General features: G+C 43.9%; 1 protein-coding gene and 1 long non-coding RNA gene across 15 annotated transcripts in view; one reads left to right on the forward strand and one right to left on the reverse strand.

Moving 5' to 3' along the window:
- LOC109695322 (uncharacterized protein C2orf92-like) overlaps positions 1 to 17,973 on the reverse strand; it is a 113,862-nt gene extending 95,889 nt beyond the window's left edge. For 12 of the 14 annotated variants that reach the window (XR_012439822.1, XR_012439821.1, XR_012439823.1 and 9 more), the window contains exons 1-3: positions 17,648 to 17,973; positions 11,317 to 11,423; positions 8,927 to 9,181 (exon numbers count right to left, since the gene is read on the reverse strand). The gene's annotated coding sequence lies outside the window, so the exon portion shown is untranslated. Of the gene's footprint in view, positions 1 to 282; positions 2,778 to 8,926; positions 9,182 to 11,316; positions 11,424 to 17,647 lie in introns of those variants that run through there. The other 2 variants (XM_074050284.1, XM_074050285.1) reach the window with 2 other exon arrangements.
- A 112-nt stretch (positions 17,974 to 18,085) lies between these two features.
- Positions 18,086 to 23,333, forward strand: LOC141414870 (uncharacterized). The gene is made up of 4 exons (XR_012439825.1): positions 18,086 to 18,183; positions 18,715 to 18,816; positions 21,887 to 22,008; positions 23,197 to 23,333. It is a non-coding gene; the product is annotated as an uncharacterized lncRNA (long non-coding RNA).
- Positions 23,334 to 24,010: the final 677 nt, after the last annotated feature.

Genomic DNA, 24,010 nt, shown 5'->3' on the forward strand with positions numbered 1-24,010 from the left:
CTATTAATACAAACTGAGATCCAGATATAACTCACTTGGTACTTGTGGTTGGCTGAACCTCAGTCAGTTTCCATGTGAGCTAATTAAGCTCTAGGATCAGGAAGCCACTCCTAGGCAATTCTTCCTCAAGGCCTCCCCTGCTAGAGAACCTGCTGTGGCCCTCTGTGCCTCCCTCATTGAATCTAAACTGCTCTGCCCTCTGCTCTTATTGGGCTGTGTTACTTGCCTTCCTTCAAATTCACTTCCATTCTTTTATATACACGGTGCCCGCACTTGGTGTACCTCTTCTCCCTTTGCTCCATCTTCCCAACTCTAGTCAGCCCTTCCTGGAAGCCTCCTGGAACTGCACCAACAGGACAAAGCAGCAAGGTGGGGGCTTATCGGGGGACTGTGGGGAAGGTTGAGTAGTAAAACTGGTCTCTGGGGCAGGAAGCTGTGGCAGGAAACACAGTTTGAGAAGCTCCACCCCAAAGAAGCCACAGATATAGCCTTGGTAGCAGAAATCAGGTTAGGGCAGAAGAGAAGGTTGGGGAGACTGTCCTTTGAGAGCCAGTCCAGGACCACAACTGAAATTGGCATCTCAGATCCAAGGCTAATGCCAGAGGCAGGGGCTTGCCTGTGCATCTCAGCTTTGTACCACTAATCCTGTCCCATTGTGAATGGCAACCATAGTGACAATAGCAATAACAACTACTGCCCTGCCCAGATTCTGCATCCACCTCCCTCCTTGGCCCTTCTCATTGGTAAAACACAGGGGCCATGTTCCCCAGGGTCCCCATGAACAGAGATGCTGAGGACACCTGTGGAAGAGTTCAGAAGGAGGCAGAAGAAAGGCAAGGGAAAAGACACTAGAGCAGGTCTTCATGGTGTTCTTCCTCTGCAGGCAGCTCTCAGAAGAGCTGGGCCCTTCCACAGCCTCGCAATGTGACTTGAAATATTGGGCCAAGAGATCAAATGTACTGGGCTGAGCCATGACCTACAGACTCATGCCCCACTCAGGAGAACACACACACACAAACAAACACACACACACACACACACACACACACACACACACACACACACACACACACACAATCATGCCTGGGCTAATCCAAGGGGCATTGGAGGGCAGACTCAGGCAGCTCTTTGTCTCAGGGGCCCTGACTCCTGGCCCACTGTTAACCTGTTCACCTACAAGCCCTCACCTTCTCCCTTGACTAGTCCCCTACTGCCTCTTCTTGAGCTCACATCTTCAAGGTCTTCATTAGTCCTTCCCAGAGCTGACAGGCTCCTGAACAGCCCATAGGCAGTCTTAGAACCCTAACCTTGGTCTCACAACACAAGCTGGAGGGGAGGAGGAAACCTTTGATCCTCAGCAGGACAAAGCTGCCTGAAGTTCCACCAGTCAAGTGTCCTCTTTGGGTAACAGCTGCATTATGTCATACAAGATATGGGACCTGATATCCCATATTGCAGACAGATCTTATAATCCAAATGAACTTAAAAGGGAGAAAGGGCCAAGTGGGCAAATGTGCTTTCAAGTGCTGGGGAGAACTCATTAAAGGCTCTGAGAAGGCCTATGTGGAAGGAACTTTCTGGCTTTGTGTAGTGCACAGAGCTGTCAAGGTCTAATGCTCCATGGAACAAAACCTGAGCATCAAAAGTCCCAAATTAGTGGCCAGGGTGAGGGCCCAGAGGGAGAGGCAACCTTGCCAAAGAGGGAAGAAGTGATTGGACTGCTCCTCACAGGAGATGGAAAGTACTACTGGCCCCTCACAGCCCACACATCCTCTACATCTGGCCTCCACTCCAGCTTCCATCTCCCTCTCTCTGCACCCCTGGTCCTCACTTTACATCCCCTCTGAAGTCATGTTTCCTGACTCTTCCTTCCCAGGGATACTGGTCTCTCAGTGTGCACACCACAGCACAGGTATTCATCATTTAGCAAAGTCCATTTTGGTCATGATAACTCACACTTATATTAGTTAGATTTACTGAACATGCCATGGAGGGTGACAGGTGCCATCATAGGGAATCAGACTCCACAGATCTACTACAAAGTAGATCTGCCTTCCACTAGAGAGTGGAAGGGTGGTCCAGGGTAATGAGCTAAGCTCATCTGACCACTCTGAAAATGGGGGAGTGAAGGTGACCAACACTAGGAGGGTTGAGGGGACACTAAGCACCAAGCACAAGGCCTTGATCTCCCTTTGTGCTGTCACATCCCACTCTCCCTGAAGGCCTCTGGTGTTCTCATCTGATTTGGGATAAGAGTTCAAAGAGGTTTCCAAGGTCCTGCATGATGTGCCATGACCTCTTGACCTCACTCACTCACTCACTCACTCTCCTCCAGCTGTTTAGGCCCCCTTAGGTTACTTGCTCAGGTCCCTTGAAGTGTGGTGGGTGGAGGGAGCATGGTTCAACCTCAGAGCGTTTGCACTTCCTGTTCCCTATTCCTGGACATTTTATTCTGAGTACCCTGCATTTTAGTCAGGTCTCTGCCTAAATGACTCCTACTCTAAACCCTTTCACTGACAGCCTCTCCTCATCTCTCCATCCCTGCCCCACCTCATTGTTCCTCATTACCTAAACATCACACAAATGTGTCAATGTATTGACACATTATCTCTGTACCCTGCAAGAAGGCAAAGCATCATTCAGCAATATAGGCCTATTTACTGTAAAGTGAATGATCCTGCACTTGAAAACACTGACAGCATTAAGGCCCCACAGGCCCACCAGGCTGCCGCCCTACAGATCCACCAGGCCCATCGGCCCTCTAGGCCACCGCCCCACCAAACCACCATCTGCCATCTGCCCCCCCCCAACCGGGCCTCAGCCCTGTAGACCCGCCAGGCCGCCATCCAGCAGGCCCCCTAGGCCGCTGCCCACCTGCCCACCTGCCCACCCACCACCCGCCACCTGCCGCCCGCCACAGCAGAACAACTAAGACTGTAATTCTACTGTTCCTGAACCGGTGTTTTTGTTTTTGTTTTTTTTCCTTTCTTCAAGGGTTTGGCTGTCTTTTTCACTGTTTGTTTGATCATCCACCATCTCTCCCTGTTGATTTCTTTGGTTCTCCATTTTTTTCTCTTTCTTTCTTTTTCCTTTTCTTTTTTCTTCTTCTTTCTTGGTTTTGTTAGTTTTACTATTATAACTCAACTAGTACAAAATGACACATAGTCCAGGGACAGAAACTGTACCAAGTAGATGATGGGAAGATGAAAAAGGGATGGAAATCATTCGCCGCCAAACATAAATTAGTACAGGATTCAAAGTGAAATGAAGAAAACAGATACCCAGGTACACACTCCAACAATACAAAGATATACTACACCAAGGAACCCAGCGAAGGCCACAAAAACAATCTGAAAGAAGAAATCCTGCAAGTAATCAATGAGAATGTCATAGGGATGTTACTAGACATGGTCAACCAAAATGTACAGGAGGCACTCAAGAACTTCCAAGACAACAAAAAAAAAAGAATATGAGAAAACACAAAAACAAATAAGTGAAATTATAGGAACCCTAAATAAACACCAAAGTGAAACAGAGAACACCATAAACAGACAGATAAATGAATTAAGGACAAAAAATTGACAATATTAAAGAGGAAGTGACCCATGATATGGAAAACCTCAGAAAAAGAACAAAAGAGAAATACAAAACAAAAGGAAAGCCATTACAGCAGACTAGAACAAGAATCTCAGAACTTGAAGATGAAATGGTAATTAAAGGAAAAACTGAAGAACTATTAGTCAGACAACTCAAGACCTGTGAAAGGAATATGCAAGAACTCACTGACTCCATCAAAAGACCAAACCTGAGAATTATGGGCATTGAAGAAGGAGAACAGGTGCAAACAAAAGGAATTCATAATATATTCAACAAAATAACAACAGAAAATTTCCCAAATCTAGAGAAAACTATACCCATTCAGGTATAGGAAGCCTCCAGGATACCGAACAGACTTGAAAAAAATAGAACTACCCCACGACATATTATCATTAAAACAACAAGCACAGAAAACAGAGAAAGAATACTGAAGGCTGTAAGAGAGAAAAAACAAATAACAATTAAAGGTAAACCCATCAAAATCACAGCAGATTTCTCAATGGAAACCTTAAAAGCAAGAAGAGCATGGAGTGAGGTCTTCTGGGCACTGAATGAAAATAACTTCAATCCTAGCATTCTCTACCAAGCAAAACTATCATTCAAAAATAGATGGAGCAATTAAAGTCTTCCACGATAAGCAGAAACTGAAACAATATGACCACCAAGCCACCACTACAAAAGATTCTTCAAGGAATTCTGCACACAGAAAGTAAAAGAAAACAAAACCATAAAAGGGCAGGCAGTACCAAACCACAGGAGAAGAAAAGGCAAGAAAGTAGAGAGTAACACTGATTCAGCTACACACAATCAAACCCTTAAACAACAGACAACTAAATAATAGGAATCACCACATACCTATCAATATGAACACTGAACATTAGCGGACTTAATTCCCTCATCAAAAGACACTGATTGGAAAGCTGGGTTAGAAAGGAAGATCCAACAATCTGTTGCTTACAGGAGACCCATCTCATCAACAGAAACAAGCACTGGCTGACAGTGAAAGGCTGGAAGAAGATTTACCTAGCCAATGGCCCCTGAAAACAGGCAGGGGTAGCAATACTTATCTCAGACAAAGTAGATTCAAATGTACATAGATCAAATGGGATAAAGAAGGACACTCCATACTAATAAAAGGGGAACTATACCAAAAGGAAATAACAATTATCAACTGATATGCCCCCAACATCATCAAACATACTCTGAAGGACTTAAAAACATATATAGACTCCAACACAGTGGTAGCGGGAGACTTTAATACACACCTATCACCAACAGATAGGTCATCCAAACAAAAAAATCAATAAATTCTAGAACTAAACCACACCATAGATCAAATGGGCCTAGCTGATATCTACAGAATATTTCATCCAACTGCTGCACAATATACATTCTTCTCAGCAGCTCTTGGAATCTTCTCCAAAATTGATCATATTTTAGGGCACAAAGCAAGTCTCAGCAAATGTAAGAAAATAGAAATAATCCCATGCATTATATCTGACCACAGTGCATTAGAACTAGAAATCAACAACAAAAATAGCAGTAAAAAACATGCAAACAATTGGAAGCTGAACAACACATTTCATTGATGAAATAAAAGAGGAAATTAAAAGGTTCTTGGAAGTTAATGAAAATGAAAACACGACCTACCGGAGCCTATGGGACACAGCAAAGGCTGTCCTAAGAGGAAAGTTTATTGCCATGAGTGCATATATTAAAAGGTCAGAAAGATCTCAAATCAATGATCTAATGCTACAGCTCAAACTCCTAGAAAAACAAGAACAAGCAAATCCCCAAACAAGCAGAAGGAGAGAAATAATGAAAATAAGGGCTGAAAAATCAACTTCTTTCTTGATATGGAGCACTATTAGATGTTGGCTGACCGGAGCAGGCTCCCACTCCATGCCTGGTACTATTCTAGGTACTGCAGACCTGCTCTGAACACCGTAGGAAGGACCAGCACTTGAAGCCTACCAAGTAGGCTTGTTCCATTTTATAGACATAAAAACTGATGCCAAGAGGAAACCAAAGCTTGAGATTTCACAGCTAAGAAGTGGTAAAGCTTGCTCAACAGGAATACAGAGCCTCCATAGGGCTTGAACCTCAAATCCCCATTGCTGCCCGGTGGCTACCTCACCAATCTAGGGATAAGGCAGATAGGCCACCCACCAAGGGAATGTCAGAAAGACAAGGCAGAAGGAGCCCCCTCTTTGGTGCAGGAAAAGCACATGAAAGACATCTCCTGCAGACTCTCAGAGGCTCACAGGCAAGGTGAGCACTGAGACACAGCAAAGGCTAAAGGCAGCAGAGCCTCACAAGTTCACCACATTGAGGGTGAGCTGCCTGTCAGGGGAAGAGCCCAAAAGGTTAGAAGGAGTAGGGTGAGGGTGCAAGTGCAACCTGTTAAGAGCCTACTGGAGAATCTAGTATTTTTGGTGTTCCTGCTGTATGCACAGCACCTCCTGACACCTCTCATCCCAAGCTTAAGACCCAGCACCTACTGAAGACTGTTCTACCAGCTTCCTTGGGTGCTCCAGAAAATACCAGCACAGTGCCTTTCATGCAGTAAGTGCTCTATAAATGTTTGTTGCTGAAAGAACCACCTAACAGTCCTGCAAAGGGGGTGAATTATTACCCCATTTGCCAAGATGAGGAAGCTGAGGCTCAGAGCAGGCCACGGAAGGACCAGTACCAGAGTCACTTGGGCTCCACTCCACAGGGACCCTCCCTGAGAACAGCATCTGAGGTGGGCAGACATCCAGTGGGAATGGTTACACCCCAGTTACCACCTGTCCTCTCTTGGTGCACCTGCCCTGGCCAAGCTCTCAGAGACTGTGGGTGGACAGATGGGCACCTTCCCCTCTACTCTCTGTGAAATTGGGAAGGCCATGTTCACCTCAATAGGAAAGAACTAGAGCACAGAGCCCAAGGGGAGGCCCAGGAAGGTCAGACTCCACCACACAACTCCAGGAGGGTGGGCACATTGAGATAAACTTGCCCACCACACATTGTTCCTGGATCAAGGGGCACCTTATAAATGCTTGCTCCAGTAGGGACCAGAAATCAATAAATAACAGCTTTTGCTGATGCTTCTGGTGCCATCCAGGGAATGGGCTGTGCCCTACCCAGTATCCAAGATGTCACCCATTCCCCACCTGGTTATTCTTCCCATACTCCTCCAGTGTCACTCCTTGCCTTCCTGTATGCCTTGTCCCCCATCTTCCTTCTCCCAAGCCCCTCTTCTGTTCAAATCCTCTCCAACCCTACCACTTCACTCATCCTCCACTTTCCCTTCATCCCATTCCTCCACCCTCCCCATCCAGGTCTTCTTTCCTCCTCCCCCACTCCATCTCCCACTCCCTCCTCCCCTCTCCCCACTTATTTGCCCCCTTGACCCTCATTCCTTCTCCTCTTGCAGCCTCTCTCACTCCATTCCCACCCAGCGTTCCCTGACCATGAATTGGGGATTATCTGATGCACTAAATCACATGGCAGTCCACAAACACTGTGCATGATGTATAGTCACACACTGCTCCATGACGTATGGACTGTGATATCTGACAGTATTCCCTAAGAGTATCACCTATTGAATTCACATCTAACATGACTTGTGTTCATACACTCTGTGATGTTCATACAACAAAGTCACCCAACAACTCCTGTCTCAGACTGATGCCCATCCTTAAGAACAGATGGCTGTATATAAGAACAGGCTTAGCAGTCCCATAGGTCAAAGCGCCCACATCAGCAGGTGGCTAAGACCCCCTAGTGGCTGCTCTAAATGTTTCACTGCATTGTCGTCATCCACATCAAGAATTCCTGGAGAATTACTTCTGATCAGTTACCAGAGGAAGAAAATGCACATTTCTGGGTTGCAAGTGAATTTAATAAACATGCAGGCCCCACATGAAATAGACAGCAGTTATGAAACAGGCATGCTCAGGAGAGCCTTGGGTGACAGTGATGAGGGGACATGTCAGTGTGGCTGTTAGGGTACAGATTCACACCAGGGTCCCAGCCTCAGCACTACTGACACTATTAGCTGCATAAATCTTTATAATCCCCTCCTGGGGTTGGGGAAACACTTGTCCTGTGAATTATAAACTGCAATAGCATCCTTGGCCTCATTGCATTTTGCCAGAACACACCCACACACAGTGTAACAATGAAAAATGTCTCTAGACATCACAGTTTAATCCAGAGAACCACTGTTCTACTCTAATTTGTGACCAGTGCATTGTGGGTTGGTGAGAAGATAGGAACTGGAAAGAACAGAATTGGAATATTGGTGCCAAGGAGGTCTAGGGAGGAAAATGGAGACAGGCATCTCCCAGTGTGTAAAGCGTGAGGATATTTATGCCCATGTAAGTGTTCACCAAAGGGAGCCACAATGACAGAAACAGGTTCATCAAAAGGCTCTACCTCAGATGGTAGAGTACCTACCTAGAAAGAACAAGGCCCTGAATTCAATCCCCCAGTACCCCACTGAAAAAAGCCACGTGTAAGAGATTGAAAAGGAGGACAGCCAGGTTGTTGATTCTGCTGATCTCTTCCTGTTGGGTTGTTACAACTTGCCTATACTCCTTCCCTGATGGGTACATCCTGTCAGAAGTTCTCTCACACTTTCCTTGAGTTTGACTTCTCTTTACCTTCTTTCTGTATTTAGTGAAGGGTATTGATTCCAGAACAAAAAACATGCTAGGCAAGTGCTCTATCAATGACCTAATTCCCTGCTCCCCCTTGCTCTTTGCTACTGCTCCACCACTAATAACAGCATGGCATTCTACTTGTTCTAGGGTGTCTTTGATGGTTTCCCTAACTCTGCTCACACCATCATAAACAACCTTCTTTCATTACATTATCAATAACCACATTTACTTCTCCTGCTAAAACCATCCTGACTACTCAAGCAGGAAACAACGTGACCACTCTTGCACTCTTGCCTCTCATGGCCTCTGCTGGGCCAGGCACTAGCCCTTCACATACAGCATCACGGGGAAGTGCATGGCATATTCTAGGAAGTAGCTGTTTACCAATCAGTAGGGCCATACTTCTGTATGCTAACACCCAACTGAATTTCAGCCCTGCTCTCATCTTATCCCAGGCCAGGGATCCCCAAAGCTGGTTGTGCAACAGAATCACCAGGCAGTGCCTGAAACCATATGCTCAGATGAAAAGGAGCACACTGGGTGATGATGAAACACAATCACACTTAAGAGATCCCTGTGCCCTCCTCGTAAATTTGGGATCTGTAGGAAGCTCCAGGGGCAACACTGGTTCAAACATCTACAAGTTCTTGGAAGGAAGGAGAATGCAAAGAGCCACTCACAATAGCTGTTTCCTCCTCGTGTACGCAGAGAACAGGAGCAGCACTAGCACCATGATCACAAGGATTGCCGTCATCATAATGGCAGCGATGACGATGTTCTTCTGCAGGAACTGCAGCATCACCCTGCACAGCGGACTCTTGCTTCAGACATCCAAATGAAAAGACCCAGGGCAGGGTAGACAGAGCAGCGACCCCATGTGCATCCCTGCTGGATGACCCGCAACAAGGACCACATGCGAGGACAGTCTCGTGGTTCTGTGCAGAGCAGGAATGAAAACACTAGTGTTAGTCACTGATCACAGAAGTCCTATTGGGGAAGGAGCCAGCTCTTTTCAGGGTAATAGATTCATAACCTGTCCACTGATAGGTGAGATGCTGAGGTGTGGGCTGGCAAGCAGAAACACAGCCAAAAAGAAGGTTCAACAAACCACAGTTTGTAGGAGTTGAGAAGAGCAGAAGAGAGTTCCCATGGTGAGAGGAGACCCTATAGAGTGAAAAGTCCTAATGCAAAGACTTTTGGGAACAATGGAGGTGGGAGCCTGTGGTGTAGCTCAGTGGTTCACCACATGCCTAACATGCAGTAAGATCTGTGTTTAATCCCCAGCAATGCCAAACAGAAAAAAAAAAAGTACAACATCAAAGCTCTTCTCTGCTGCTCCCTCCTCCGTGCACCATCAGCTTCAGGAAATTCCACTGTACATACAATCCATGTATGGGTGTAGTTGTGCAGTTTAATCTTGACTGTCAACTTGACTGGATTGGGAGATGAGTAAAGCACACCTCTAGGTATGTCTGAGAGGACAATTCCAGAGATAATTACCATGTGGGACAGTAATTGAGGGGGAAAGACTCTTTTGGAATGTGAGCAGCACCATCTTAGGCTGTGGGCCTGGACGGAGTAAACATGGAAAAACAAGGCAGCCAGGCATTCTCCAGCTCTCTACTCCTGGTGCCATGAGGTGAGCAACTTTGTTTCTCTCCGGTCCTCTGCCATGCTGTGTGCCTCACCATGGCCCAGAAACAAGGCAGCCAACGGACCATGGACTGAAACCATGAGCCAAAGTAAATCTTGCTTCTTGAGATTGTTTCTCTTAAGTATTTTACACAGCAACAAAAATCGACTAACACAGTTAAGTTTGATTGGTTCGTAATTGTGTCAAGCAGAGGCTCACATATGCCAGAGGTGATTCCAAGTTCTCACAGAAATCCTGAGGTTGGCTTTGGAATGGCACTGAGCATAGACTTGGGAGTTTAGGCCATCTTAGCTAGATTTCAAAAAGAGGAAATTAATGTGAGTCAATGCCCTGTATAGCTATCCTTATCTTAACCAGCAAAACCCCTTGTTCCTTCCTATTATTGCTTATACTCTCTCTACAACAAAATTAGAAATAAGGGCAAAATAGATTCTGCTGGGTATTGAGGGGGTGGGGGGGAGAGGGAGGGGGCGGAGTGGGTGGTAAGGGAGGGGGTGGGGGCAGGGGGGAGAAATGACCCAAGCCTTGTATGCACATATGAATAATAAATTTAAAAAAAAAAGAGATGTAGGTGATATAAGGGACTCCTAGAGCTTCTGTCACTCCATTTGTAATGTGCCCCAAGAAGAAGGTGGCCTTGGGGAAATGGGACACAAAGGTACAATGACAAGAGTCAGCTGGTTTAGTGTAGAGAGATCTGAGTAGAGCTGGTGACAAAGAGAATAAAGTGCTGGTTGAGGGCTTTCTTGGTTTATGGGGAGAAAAGAGGGACATGTCCAAAACCTTCATCTGTGCTGTCAAGCAGCAGCAGATAAATGGTTCTAAGGTCTCTGTAGGAATAATTCAGCATTTAATTTCTGAAAAGTAGGGAGTTACAACCGGTTATCCCCTTGACACAGAGTGCTGATGTGGAGGGTGCACAGGACTTTGTACCAGCATGGGCCAGTTTCTAGCCACTCTGAACAGGCACAGCTCAGGTAGTCCAACAAGGAGGAAGATGTCACACATCAGGAACTACGTTAGCGCTTGCCATTTAATCCCTCCTGCTTGTTAGAGAGCCTCAGTACCCAGAAGTAGAGGAACTCATCCCCATGTTCAGAATGACCCCGTCAACAGAAAAGCAGCATCATTGGGGAGAGACTTGGTTCAAGAGGGAGAACACCTATGTAGCATGAGTGAAGTCCTGAGACCAAACCTCAGTACAGAAAAAAGGGAAAAAGTAGCATCTTCACAGAAAGATGATCAAATTGCTGTAGCTCGCTTCAGTCAAATTCTTTAGTTCAGACTATATACTATTGCAGGAGAATTAAAGGTGTGCTAACCTGTGCTCAGGTAAAATAGCAGGAAAGGCAAAAGACATTCTGGAGTCATCTGTACTTGAGGATCTTACTGGGTTTGTGCCAAAAGGATTGTTACCTGGATTAACTGTTTCTTGAGGTGTTTATCTTCAGTACTCAATTGTTTTCTTAAATTGCTGTTGAAAACAGAGGATTCCTTAACCCACTTCTCCTCTGAAATGTCATCTACAAAGACAAAGGAGAAACATGTTGCTATACTTTGGATCTTGAATGTCCCCCAAAGCCCAGGTGTTAAAAGTCTTGATCCCTAAGGTGGTGCTATAGGAAGGTATGGGAACCTTTAAGAGCTGTGGCCTCACTCAGAATGATGTTCTCCAATTCCATCCATTTACCAGCGAATGATAACATTTCGTTCTTCTTCATGGCTGCATAAAATTCCATTGTGTATAGATACCACATTTTCTCTGGCTCAAAAGACCAAAAATCGTATGTTCTCCCTCATATGTGGACATTAGATCAAGGGCAAACACAACAAGGGGATTGGACAATGAGCACATGATAAAAGCTAGAGCACACAAGGGAGGGGTGAGGATAGGTAAGACACCTAAAAAACTAGGTAGCATTTGTTGCCCTTAATACAGAGAAACTAAAGCAGATACCTTAAAGCAACTGAGGCCAATAGGAAAAGGGGACCAGGAACTAGAGAAAAGGTTAGATTAAAAAGAACTAACCTAGAAGGTAACACCCACGCACAGGAAATCAATGTGAGTCAATGCCCTGTATAGCTATCCTTACCTCAACCAGCAAAACCCCTTGTTCCTTCCTATTATTGCTTATACTCTCTCTACAACAAAATTAGAGATAAGGGCAAAATAGTTTCTGCTGGGTATTGAGGGGGGGGAGCGGGAGGGGGTGGAGTGGGTGGTAAGGGAGGGGGTGGGGGCAGGGGGGAGAAATAAACCAAGCCTTGTATGCACATATGAATAATAAAAGAAAAATGAAAAAAAAAAAAAAGAGCTGTGGCCTAATGGGAGATTTGCAGATCATTGGGAGCATACCCTTGAAGAGGACTAAGGACCCCTCTTCTTTTGCTTTCTAGACATGAAGTGAGCACTTTTGTTCCACTCCAAACCCCTGTTATGACATGCTACCTTATCAAAGGCCCAAAACAATAGTGCCAATCAATCCCAAACTAGAACCTCCAGAAACTGTGAGCCAAAATAAGGCTTTTCTTGTTGTTGTGACAGAAAGGTAACATGTGTTTATTTACAAATGACCATTGACCTGTGATTAAGTCTGTTTTTATGATGAAAGAAGAAGTGAAGAATTAAGGAGGATCTCGGAGAAAAGTCTAAATGTATGACAGTACATCCGCATTTCGATTTAATTATTTTAAGTTAACAAATTCCTGGGTCTCTGTCCCATGCATGACTGGTTCTCACAGTGGAGTGCTTCAAGATGACAGGGAAGGCTTGTTACAGCCTGGACTGCTGGGCTCCACTTCAGAATTTCTGACTCAGGAGGTCTAGGTGGATTTAGTAGGCCTGAGAATGTTTAAGGTTCTCTGTTTCCAAGAGCTACTTCTGGGGCTTGTGGCATGGCTCAAGTGATGGAGCACTTACCTAGCAAGCATGAGGCTCTCAGTTCAAGTTTAGGACAGTTAACCAGAAAAAAAGGCAAGAGATATTACAGCTGCCCATCAGGGATGACACTTAGAGGACATAAGTGTGGGACATGCAGCTTATCACTGAACTTCTCTGAACCCCAGTCTCTGTTTATAATTATATGAAATAAAAATAATAGGGCTTGTTCACAGGTGGCATAATGTTCATGAAAAGAATGTTTAAACTATAATGTGTACACAAAATGCTTCACAAGTTGCAAGGACAAAGTAAGGAAGTACTTATGAGTAGGGAGACTACACAATCGTTTACAAGAACAAAGACAGGGTGAATGTGAGAAATATTCGCACCCTAGCTGTGCCATTGGTTATCCTTGACTTGTTTGCACAGAAGACCTGGCAAGGAAACTGAATGAGTTTGGCTTGGTGAACTGGGAGGCCAAGAGAGTTCTCAGACACAGGAATGGCCCTGGGAAATGGATGAGAGATGTTCTGAGGGTTCCAGGGCAAGAGTTCTGGGAAGAACTGTTTGAACTATTTAGCAAATGGAAAGGAGAGTTATCAAAACACAATTGTGGAGGCTGAAAACTAATGAACCTCACAGCCCCAGAAGATGTCACACCAGGCTGGAGCCCCAGGCCCTAGAAGGGAGACTAGGGCCCTAGAAGGGAGACCTCCCAAGGTCCACACCATTTGGGGCAAGTTGGGTCACTCCGCTTTGACCACCTTCACAAAGAGAAGAGGAATCACTGCAATGTGACTTAGACTATCAAGTGTGTGCAATAACAATCTACTGAAGCTCCTGGGAAAAGATAGGAATTTGTTCCTTTTTCAATTTGGCTGAGAAAAGAAAGAAAACTCTCAAGCCAGGCATCGGTGACCTATACCTGTAATTCCAGCTACTTGGCAGGCCAAGATCAGAGGATCATATTTCAAGGCCACCCTGGGCAAAAAGTTCACAAGACTTCATCCCTATAAATACCTGGCATTGTGGTGCATGCCTGTCATGCCACCTATGGGGAAGATAGTGGTTCCTGGCCAGTCCAGGTAAAAGAGTTTGTGAGATCCCATATCAACCAGAAAAATCTGGGCACAGTGGTTCACACCTGTCATCACAACTATGGTGGGAACAGTGAAATAGAAAGATCATGGTCCAGGCAGGCCTGGGAAAAAAACAAAGACCTTATGTCCAAAATAAATAGCCAGAACAAGAGATGTGAGGTGAGGTTCAAGTGGTATAATGCCTGTCCAGCATGTGCAAAGCTCTGAGGACAAACCCTAGGAGCAAAGAGAGAGAGAGAGTCAGAGAAAGAGAGAGTCAGAGAGGGGGATTAGAAGAGAAAAAAGAGAGAAGGAGAAACTCTCTACTTAATATGGCTTATAATTACTTCGCTATAGAAATGCCAACTTGTCAAATCAGAGTCAAGAGCAGAAGACTCTGAATTACATGGAACCCATCCTCCAGGGGACTGTTCTTGCTGAGCTTTTTCAGAGAGCATTACAAAAACTAGCCAGTACATTCAAACATGTAGTTTTAGTTTTCTTCTCTACACCACAGGAGGAAAAAACCAGAACTAAGAACTACACTCTACACTAATCTTTAATGTGGTCTAAGTTTTAATTAACCAAGGTTCTCTGGAGAGTCTGAAAGTTTTTTTTATATTGAGGAGTTGGGAGTTTGATCATTTATTGGATTATTGTCAGCGGGAACAATTAAGAACAATTATCAGATTTTGATACACACATTTGGATATCCAAACCTCTTTTCAGCTTTAGAAAACTATGACCTAGATGAACCTAAGACAAAGCATAAACTGCCTGCCTACAGGAAAAGGTGAGTGGTGTGGGAAAGGTGGGTGGTGTGGAGGTCATGGGAAGGCAACAAAAAACAGTTGACACATAGAGACCAAGTGAAATTCAGAAATACTGAATGTTACATTTATGAAAGAAACAATGGACCTAACACAGAGCACTAAGCAAATGGTACGAAAGCGGGAGAATCTTCCCCTGGCAGGGCTGCAAGCAAAAGGTCAAACAAATGCCTTGGGAAACTCCAGGCTCACAGGCTGGCACTCTGCAAAAATAGAGTTTAAAACAAGAAATCTGCACACCATGCAGGAATCAGATATTGGAGAAGTGACCCCTGCATTTCCTACCTTACTCACAGGTGCCACGGAGGGCCTTACAATCAAATTTCTCAGCCAGGGAGAGAAGATCCTGTGGTTTTATATCTCTAAGCCCCAAAGGCCTCCCCCCTCCACTGACCCAGGAAACTGGTTGTGACATGGACTCAGATTCACAACATTTCTACTTGAATGGGAAATGCAAGGCATAAACCATGCTGTAGAGATGAGGGCAAAAACAACAGCAGAGATACAGCCTGAACGCTGGTACAAAAGGGACAAACCATGTGTAAATATGAGCAGGGGTTTTAGGATAGAGAGCTGTGAAAACAGGGCACACAGGATCAATCAGAACCTTATGCCTTAACGACCCAGTTATGACTATATTGTATGCGTCCAGAGGGCTGAAGAGATTGAAGGAAAGCAGTCACTTCTCAGGAGTTTCTCACCTCAAACCCACACAGGCGGCACACCTCTGATGTGAGGAGGCGTCCAACAGGGTAAGTGGAGTCCTCAGGCTCAGTTGGTGGAAGCAATTTGAGGATATCTCCTGTGCAAGAATTGAACCCAGCAGGAGCAAAAGCAGGACAGGGCTCTGTCCCGTCTCCTCCCCAGGGAAAAAATGTTGACTGGTGGTTTGGTTCCCTTTACTGATGTTTATGGCCTGTTGTTATTGTTTTGGTTTTCTCTGTGTGCTCCCTCATTACTATTTTTTATAGCTTCATCCCATTTCCTCCCTTTTCTATCTATATTCTCTCCTTTTCCTCACCCCATTCCCCTGATTTTCATTACATAATTATTATTGCCTCTAGCTTTAATTTTTTTTTTTCGTTACTGGGGCTTGAACTCAGGGCCCACACCTTGAACCACTCCACCAGCCCTTTTTTTTGTGTGATGAGTTTTCTTGAAATAGGGGCTTGCAAACTATTTGCCTGGGCTAGCTTTGAACCATGATCCTGATCTCTGCCTTCTGAGTAGCTAGGATTACAGGCATGAGCCACCTGCGTTTAGCTTCGATAATTTTTAAACTCCTAGTTTATCCAGTAAGTATTCTAGTTCCTTTTTTTCCTAAATTAATTGGAGTATGATTATTGTGGAGGAGGCCCCTCTTTTAGGCAAATATAGTGGATGGAGAAATACCAAGGGCCAGATGGAATATGGATAAATACAGACACATTGATATCAGTGACTTCAACACCCCAATCTCATCAATAGATGATCCAAACAAAAAGGAATTTCAGACTTAACTACAACATAGCTCAAATGGACTTAACAGATAGCTACAGAATATTCCATTCAATAGCTGCAGAATACACATTCTTCTCAGCAGCCCATGGAACTTTTTCCAAAATAGATCGCTTTTTAGGCCATAAAACAAGTCTTGGCAAATTCAAAACAACTGAAATAATTTCTTGTGTCTTATCACACCATAGTGGAAGAAAATTAGAAGTCAATAGCAAGAGAAACTAGTGAAACTATATAAACACATGGAGCTTGAACAGAACACTTTTAAATTATGAGTAGGGCACTGAAGGATTCAGAAGAAAAAAAATTTTAATTCCTAAAATAAAATGAAAATGAAAACATAATATCTAAGAACATGTAGGATACAAAAAAGGCAGTTCCAATGGGGAAGATTATAGCTGAGTGCCTATATTACACACCAGGAAGATCTGAAGTAAATAACCAAATGATGTACCTTAAGGTCATACCAGAACAAGACAAGCCAAACCCCAAATCAGTAGGTGGAAGAAGTAATAAATATGAGGGTGCAATGAAATGGAGACTAAAAGAGTAACACAACAGATCAATGAAACAAAGAGTTGGTTCTTTGAACCAACAAGATTGATAATCCCTCAACCAAACTAACCAAAAGAAAGAAAAGAAATTAATAAAATCAGAGCAGAAGCCTGGACGTGGATATGAGACCTGTACAATTATTCAGAGACCTCTGGATGTTTCAAATATATTAGATTGAGCCACATGAAGACGCAGGTGCTTATTTTTTTACCTATAAACACAATAGATTCAAGTGATTCAACCCAACATTGTAATCCCCACCCAAAGGAAATTTTCTACTTGACATATTTTTCTATCCGGTTTTTGTGTGTGTGTGTGGTACTCAGGACTTGCCCTTACTAGGTAGCCATGCAACCACGTGAGCCAAACCACCAGCCCAACATTTTTCTAATTTCAAGGGCCCTAGAAACCAAATATCACGGATTATATCAAGACAAATATGATAACCAATTTATAATGGGATTCTTTCTTTACAAAAACATACGAAATTAACTTCAAACCTAGTTTAACTTGACCACTACCTATCTGAGTCTTGAGGTCTGGGAAGATAGAAGATAAACCCATCTGTACTTAGAAGGTGGTCAAGCGATTAGCAACTGCATAATGTTATGCAGGAGGTGAGGGACATTTTTAGGGACTGAGATGCACTGGCACTGCATGAACACTCCTGGGTGAGCAACACCTAACACTTGCGGGAACCAGCATCACTCACGGAGCAACAAATGATGCTGAGAAAACTGGATATCCACATGCAAACGAACAAATGTGGAACTTGATCTAACCCTATATACAACATTTAACACAAAATGAATCAAAACACAGGAGATGTAGTTCAGTGACAGAGTGTTTGCCCAGCATTTGTGAGGCCCTGAATTCAATCTACAGGAAGAAAAATGTATCAAGACCTGTATGTGGGCTGCCCCCGTCGCCTTCCATTCGCTGGGACCGTTTTCAGCTCTCGGCCGCGGGCGCGGCGCGTCCAACAGGAAGCGCCCCGAACCCAACAGCCGGCGGATCCCGCTGTCCCCCGCGGGCGGCCTGCAGACGCGCTCCGTGCGGTGCGCCCGGCCGGGGCTGATGGCAGCAGCGCGAGCCGCGGATGTCCCGCCAAGGTTCGTGGAAAACGGCTTCTGTGCATGCGCCACCGCGGCCGTTGAGACCCCAAACCGACGCCTCGGAGTCGGGAGCCTGGAGGGATGGGGCCGCGCCCCGGCACCCCGGTTCCCCGACCCCCCGGTTCCCCGACCCCCCGGCGCGGACCCCGAGGACGCACGACGCGGCCGCACGTGTGGCTGCGGGCGGGCAACGTCACGCCGCGGGGCTGCGCGGGCGGGCGCGGCGTCGGGGGCGGGGCCCGGAGGTCACTTGCGCGGCGGCTGCGCGTCCTCCGCCCGCACCCCAGGCTTTGCTCCTCAACTTGAACTTGGCGGCTTACTCCCAGGTAGGAGATCCGAGGACCGCTGCTTCCCCAAGGTGGCACCTTGGCTGTCGCAAGGAGCAGGGCTCCGCGATGTGAGTTAGGAAAGGACTACAGCTAGGCACTGACGTGATGCCCGCATTTCAGGCTCAGGTGTGGTTGGTGGAGACTTGTGTGCAATGGAGAAGAAGAACTTAAATCCAAATCCGTGAGTGAATTGGATCGATGTTGCAGTGAGACAGAAGGAAGGGCCCCTGGACACCTCCATTATCACCTCCCAAGAATTATAAATTCAATTATAACATTCAATAGCACCGAACTGTTCACATGAAATAGTTAAGTTGGTAAATTTTGGTACATCTGCTTTATTATAATAAAAAATTAAGAAGAGGTCAGGCATGGTGTCACAAGCCTATAATCCCTGCATTTTGGAGGCTTAGTTTGGATGATCCTGATTTCAAGGATAGCCTGAGCTATATAGTAAGAACCTGTCGGAAAAAAAAGTGACGGAGTAACAACTCATATGCGTCAATACTTAAATGTCACAAATCACAGGTTGGTCTACATACATACTCAGCAACCAGCATCTACTCCTGACCAGTGAATGAGTCACCAAACATCACTCTGACCAAGTGGGATTTGTTCCATGAATATAAGGTTGGTTCAACACTAATTAATATCATACACATTAAAAACAAATTTAAGGAAAAATCAGTATCCATAGATACTGAATGGATATTTGACAAAATTTAAGGCCCATTCCTAATTTCAAAATAGGAAATTTCAAGCAAATAGAAATTGAAAGATAAATTCTCAAAATGTATTTATGTACATATGTATGTGAATGGATGAGAAGATAGGTAGTTAAATAGGTAGGTAAGTAGATAGATAGACAGACAGACAGATAGATAGATAGGAAGATAGATAGTTAAGCTCTTATTAATATTAGTCCCATAAAAACTATCTTAGTCAGGAAACACTGGAGTCATTTCCTCTGAAAGAGGCACAGAAAAGGATGCAACTATACATCCACTACTACTCAAGATTGTCATAGAGTTATTAGCAATGCAATTAAACATGATGCATGAATCAGCGAAAGGCAATATAATTGTAAAGAAGTAAAAGCATGTCTATTTGCAGATGATATTACAGCCCAGGCAGATGTGGTGGGAAATGACCCTCAGGAACTGGACTGCACAACTGTGTGCATCCTATCAACACAGGCACAGTCCCCTGCTGCCAAGGTCACATTTATGTTGGCGGGTGACTGATACAGCTTTCCATCATTGCTATATGTGACCACGTACCTGTCTTAGTTCCCCACTCTTCTTCAACAGAATGCAACAGTTTGCAGAAGAGCATGTTCTTCACTTTTGTGATTTCTATGGAGGGACAAGTCCCATTTGTTCTCATCATACATTGAGTGGAGTGAATTATTAATGACCACATGTCTCCCTCTAACCGCTTCATGCCCATGGGAGTATAAATTGTGTTGAGTGGAAAGTCACTGTGCTAGCTACGTTTTGTGATATCAGGAACAGTGAGCCCCACTTGCAAATCAGTTTCCTGTCCTCTGAACGGCTTCCAGAAAGGCAGAACCTGTCTGACCCTGCCCAGCAGGGGTCACCCCAAAGCACATGGTTAGTCCATAGTCTGTGGAAAGCTATCAAAGAATTGTAGACAGTTCTTTCCTTCATATCTTAAATTCTCAAATTGGTACTGCCCACCAGTTGCTGCTTTCCAAAGTGCTAAAATGATAGCATCCTACACATGACAAAATACACAGTCCTATAGAAATATGTACATATTGTCAACTATATATATACTTGCTTTCATCCACAACTGTCCTTGTACCCAGCTGCTCTTATGTTCTCCCTTTATATTTCAATGTACCATTTGGCTCTGCGAGAAACACCTCTAGTACAAGCTCATCTTCAGGAGCAAAAAAAATCTGGTTAACACCAAAACAGAGGACTTAGATACTTTACTCTGTGAGTACCTAAAAGAAGTCTCTATGTCAGTAAATGTGACAAGTTCAAGGGAAGAGGAATGGTATGTTCTGAAATGCCCTGTCTTGGCTATTTAAATCATTTCTGAAAACTCTACTAGGATTTGATATCTTGTGCAGTTAACACTGTCCACCAAAGATACGTGGCTAGAAACTCTGCACCAGGTCGCATTATATTTAGTGTGACAGTGCCTTAATTTTCCTTCTTGCTTCTGGTGTCATTCCTCTATAAGACTTTCCCCATGTGACCCATAAAAGTAGGTGAAAGTTGTTGGGTAGAAATAAAGGAAAACAAATGTCAAAAGGTTTTCTGTTTTAAAACTGTTACTAATGCATTAGGGTCCATATTTTGAAATACATATGATTACGTGACTATGCTGTTGTTTACATATACATTTATCTTTTGAATCTGTCTTTGAGATAGGGTCTTGCTTTTTGCCCAGGTGGACCTCAATGCTCCTATTTAAGATTCCTAATGTCACTGGGATGCCATACCCAGCATTTTTCCACTGAGACGAGAAATCTCATAAAACATTTCTGACTTTGCTGACCCGGAACTGCGATACTCCTGATCTCAGCACCCCAAATAGCTAGGATTACCGTTGAGAACCCATGGTACTGGATTCTTTTCTTTTTAATGGATGTGCATTTGGTTATTTTATACTTCCCCAATGACTAATTTATTCGGCAAAGCTTTGTAGTTACAAGGGATAAGTGTTTTACTTCTTTGCTTTAGTTTATCCATAAGTATTTTGTTCTTTTAATACCATTAAAGAGAAATTGTTCTAATTTTTTTCTCAGATTGCTGTCAATGTAGAGAAACAAGGATTTTTGTGGGATGCATATGTATCCTTCTTCTTTGCTGAATTTGTTTGCTCTAACAACTTTAGTGTGTCTATAGGCTTTCAACATGCTAAATTAGTTCATCTATTTTTCTTCAACCTATTCAAGACTTTGATCATATCTGGGGAGGCTGGGGACATTATTTCTACAACATTTCCTCTACCTCTCTCTCTTCTTCTGAGATTCCCACACTGTGTGTCTTGGTATACTTGGTGGTGTTCCTTAAGTCTCTCATGTTCTGTTGCTTTTCATTATTTACCTTCCTGCTCATCTGATTGGATAACCTTCTTTTTGACTTCCGTGGAGAGTTTCCATTTCAGTTTCAGTACTTTTCAGTTCTGGAACTTCCTTACGTTCCCTTTATAATTTCTCTTTATGGATATTGTTATTTTGTTCAAATATTGCTTTCCTGGTTTCCTTCATTTCTTTGTCCATGGGTTCCTTACTCATTCAACATACTGAAGACATTGATTAAACCTCTTGGACTAATAATTCCAAGGCCAAGGCATCATAAGGAATGGGTTCTGACAAATTATTTTTTCCTATCAATGAGCCATCCTTTCCTGATTCTTTGTATGTTTTGTAGTTTCAAGACAGACATTCTGAATATTACATTTTGGTAACTCATGAAATATAACTCACTTCTCAGGGACCGCTGGCTTTTATTTTTAGGGCTGGACGGTCCATTTGTGATTTGGGCCAATTATTTTTTGCAAAGTGTGTATTCCTTATTGTGTGTGGGTGCTGTTCTTAGGTTGTTATCTCTGAATTCAGTCAGTGGACCAACAAAATTCCCTAAATATCTCCAAAAAGGAGGATGAAATGCCTTTTAAATCCCCTCAACAGGATTTTGGGGAGCTTTACACAATGGCTAAGATTTGTTGGGATCTACCAAGACCTATTTTCAGCATTTCCAAATGCAAAGTGGTGATTTTAGTTCATCTTGGGCTGTCATGTTTCTCTTCACAGAGACCAGAAGTGAAAGAGCCATAGCTCAGGTGAGCATTTGTTTTTCTATTTCCTTACTGGTCATTTGAAGTTGGCCATTTTCTGTTTTAGTGATACTGAAGGTATGGGTTTTGTGTTGTTGCATATGCTGTTTTAGTAATTTTTGTACTAGTTTTTGCTTTCCTGAATGCGTGTTAGAGAAAGATTTATGCTATGGCCATGAACGGGTGACAAGGGTTGAATTGTGTTCTCCCAAATTCAGATATTGAAGGTCTAACCCCAAGGATTTCAGAATGTCAGTGTATATAGTGACAGAGTCTTGACAGAGATAATTAAGTTAAAATGAGGTCATTAGGCTGGACTCTCATTCAATATGACTGGTGTTTTGTAAGAGGAGATTTGGACATAGGTTTGTATGGGGGGGGTGATGTGAAGTCACAGGTCACCACTTTCCATTTATTGACTGAATAACATTCCATTGTATGGATATACTACATTTTGTTTATCTGTTTATGAATTGATGGAAATTTTGGTATTATGGATAGCGCTCTTATGAACATAGCTTTTCCAAAGCAACATTAGGATTCCTCCATTTTGGGGGTCTTGCTACTTACTAAAGTGATTGGCTGAGCACACTCAAGGAAATTCTCTCAATCTGTAAGAAGAGTCAAAGTTGTTGACACAAACCTGGTAGTAGAGGAAATCCAGCATTGTTTTCCATCAATCACACATTCCAAAGTCACAAAACAAAACTGTCACCTGCCATGGATTTCAGGAGATGTGTACGAAAACGATGAAAGAAGGCCACTAGTGCCACACAGCTCAGGGGCTGCATCCTCTGAAGGGGTGTGCTGTCAGAGGATAGCAAGAGAAGGGGAGAAAGTGACTTCTCTTGTCAGGACACTTAAAAATCCAAATGTTTTCTGTGATCTGATCCTTCCTGGGTTTACTGGTGATTTAACCAAACAAGCTGGGTGTAGTGACTCAGAACTGTAATCCCAGCACTCGAGGCTGAGACAGGAGTACTGAGAGTTCAAGGTCAGCCTGGGCCATACAGAGAAACCTCAAAAGACAAAAGAAACAAACAAACAAAGAAAAATCATAGACAGGACTCAGAATGACCACAGTTTCTGGCTTCCACTGGGGTCTTAGAACATATCCCCATCAATACAGGTAACGACCATACATCTGGATCCAGTGAAAGACTTAATCACAGCTAGGGCTTATTTTCTCCACAGGTTCAAATTGTGAATTTTCCTCAAGTGCAAATAATCTAGATGATGACTTTGTTAAAATATTTGGTAAGTGTCCCCCTTCTGCGACATTTTTGGACTGTATTTGGAATCATCCATTTGTCCTTGGTTGTCTCCAGGTCACCCGTCCCTACTGCTTTGGAGCAAAGGTAAACATTCTTCTCTTTTCCTTTTTCTTTTTTTTATGGTACTGGAATCTGAACTCAGGACCTCTCCACCAGCCCCTTTTTGTGATAGGCTTTTTTTGAAATAGAGTCTTGTAAACTATTTGCCCAGGATGGCTTTGAACCCTGATCCTCCTGATCTCACCCTCCTAAAGGAGGTTTCTGTAATCCTAGTGGCTAGGATTATAGGCATGAGTGATGAGGCACTGAAGTATGAAGCAAAAACATTAGGTCAGCTGATTACAGGGGGAGTTGGGCATGGAGGCAAGTTTATGTGGTTGATGCTCAAAGTGCCCATATTTCTATAGGCCTGAGTGTCTTATCAGGTGTGGGATGCTATCATTTTAGCATTCTGGAAGCCAGTGAGTGGTGGGTGGTACCAAATTGAGATGTGAAGGAAAGAGCTGTCTAAAATCCTTCCTATAACAGTCCACCAACTATGGAGTCAGGTAACCACCCTTGTGTTATGGGGCAGTCCATCATGGGAAGAGTCAGGCAGACTTTGCCACTCTGGATGTCGTTCTGAGACAAAAATCTGACTTGGAAGTGGGGCTCACTGTTTCTTCCAAGGAACTTTATACACAAAGTGTAATAACTTCTCTTTCATGACTGCATTTGAGTTTACTGCACGCAAG

This window comes from Castor canadensis, chromosome 12, assembly GCF_047511655.1.
Source record: "Castor canadensis chromosome 12, mCasCan1.hap1v2, whole genome shotgun sequence".
Lineage (NCBI taxonomy): Eukaryota > Metazoa > Chordata > Mammalia > Rodentia > Castoridae > Castor > Castor canadensis.